Consider the following 2,500-nt stretch of genomic DNA (forward strand, 5'->3'; position numbering starts at 1 on the left):
GAGAAGGACTTGAAGAAGAGGAGGAGGACCATCTTGAAGAAGATGGTCACCCTTAATGGCGGAAAACTGCGGATCCCAGAGGTCCGCCAGGAATACATTAACATCTCCAGCTACATCCCTATGCTAGCACAGGAGCAGATTCTCAAGATGGGCCTCAACTGCCACTTCATCACCCGACCGAGACCTAGCGACAAACGCCTGGAGATGGAATTACTCATAGATTCTCTCCTCAACCTCCAAGAACGTGGTGCCCTCCAGACGACTGACGCCCTTCAGCCGCTTCTGCTCGCCGAGGCCCTTACTGATAGGGGCAGGTACAGCAGCGGCATCGTCTCTAAGGAGATGAGAACTGCTGCTAAAGAGCTCAAACGAGTTGCAGAGGTTACCGCCCGTCGGGCCTTTGTACTCATCAACACCCACGAGTACCACGAGAAAATGGACGCAATCCTCACATACCTGACCAAATTCGAGCGCCTCACGAGCAACCCTGTTGAAGAAATCAAGAGGGAAGCAAATCTTACCATCGAGGCCATTAATGCTGCAACTAACGCCGTACACCTACCCATGATTTCGGGGGATTATGGACCTGGTTACCTCTACTGCAATGTTAAAACCCACAAACAAGGCAACCCACTCCGACCTATCATCAGTCAATGCCCTACGCCTACATACCAGCTGGCCAAGAAACTGAACACGATTTTGACGCCATATGTCCCCGACCGCCACTGTGTGGCCTCCTCTGCCGAATTCCTAGAGAGGATCAAGGACGTCCACGGCGAGGGGGTCAAAGCATCGATGGATGTCGAATCTTTGTTCACTAATGTCCCAGTCGACGAAACCATCGACCCTATCGCCGATAGAGTCTACAGGGACGAGACGACTCCTAGCCATTTGCACTAAAAGGGCCCCATTTACTACTCATCTTGGGCACTTGTACTTACAAATGGATGGCATGGTGATGGGCTAACTTCTACATGGGAGTAGTAGAGGAGAGGGTATTCTCCCAACTCGAGTTCCCCCTCGTTTACTTCCGTTATATTGACGACACTTTCATCAAAGCTACCTCCACCGAAGCCATCGAGAATCTAAGGAGGACCTTTGAGGACTACAGCGTCCTCCACTTCACCCTTGAGAACAGCGTTGACAACAGCCTCCTATTCATGGACGTCTTGATTTCTTCCACCAACGAGGGATTCCAGACCACTGTCTACACCAAGCCCACAAATCTCGGCATGTGTCTAAATGGCGAGAGTGAATGTCCTGCCATCTACAGGGCCTCGACCATCATGGCCTTTGTACGCAGGGCCTTGTCTCACTGCTCGACATGGACTGACACCCACAAGGAGCTGGAAAGGGTCACACAGGTCCTCGTCAACAACGGCTACAGCAACAAGCAAGTCCAGCGTGAAGTAAGGACAGTTATAGACAAGTGGTATGGGTCCCCTTTGGTGGAAGGGTCCGACAGCGCCAGCCAGGTGTCCGACAGAACTACAGATAGGTCCGACACCTCCGCCAACGGATATAGAGACATCTAACTTTACTACAAAGGCCTCATGTACGCCGAATATCAGCGAGATGAGAAGGCCATTAAAGACATCATCAATAACAACGTTTCACCCACTGATGAGACCACCAAAGTGAAACTCATCATCTACTACCAGACTGAAAAAACCCGCAACTTGATTGTGAGGAACAATCAAGCGCCCCCTGAGAACGACCCTCTGAAGAAGACAAATGTAGTCTACTCTTACCAATGCCCAGTCCGAAGATGCCCCGGCAAATACATAGGTATGACTACCATGAAACTTCCTAAGAGGATCTCGTGCCACGTTCAGCAAGATGCTATCAGAAATTATGCTCTACAGCGACATAACTCCCAAATTAGCCGGGCAGACATCGTCGCCAATACCAAAATTATCGGCAGCGCCACGGACAGCAGGCGCTTACGAATTTTAGAAGCTTTGTTAATCCAGAACGAGAAACCAGCGTTGAATACGACTCAAGAAATGTTCCTCCTACCAACCTGTCGACGTACCAACGCTAGGAACCAAGAACAAGACCCACAGAATGATGACAACCCCGATCCTGATACCCCTACAAATGGAGAAATCGCCTGGCCGAATGCTGATTTTGGCGGCGAACATGGCCCGGAATTTCAGCCTGCTGAGCGTGGGAATGGGCTGACTGACTTTGAGCCTGTCTTGGCGCGCGCCTCAGCCAATCAGGGAGCTCGGATACCTCTCTTAGCCCAGTCCACTGAGCGAGAGAGGAGCCTGCCCGACTTTTTGGCTGGCTCGGCGTGCGTCCTGACCAATCCGGATCCAGGATTCCTTCCTACCTCTCAGCCTGAGAGGCCGAGCCGAGCTCGTCGTACATCTGCCACCCAAACTTACAACCTCCGCTCGACCAATCAAAATTCGAGGCCCCTCTCTACGAACCAGAGCCGGGATATATAAGGACCCAGATCCAGCCAGAGCCCCACTTCTCGCCTGAAGACGGA

This window comes from Palaemon carinicauda, chromosome 17 (assembly GCF_036898095.1).
Source record: "Palaemon carinicauda isolate YSFRI2023 chromosome 17, ASM3689809v2, whole genome shotgun sequence".
NCBI lineage: Eukaryota > Metazoa > Arthropoda > Malacostraca > Decapoda > Palaemonidae > Palaemon > Palaemon carinicauda.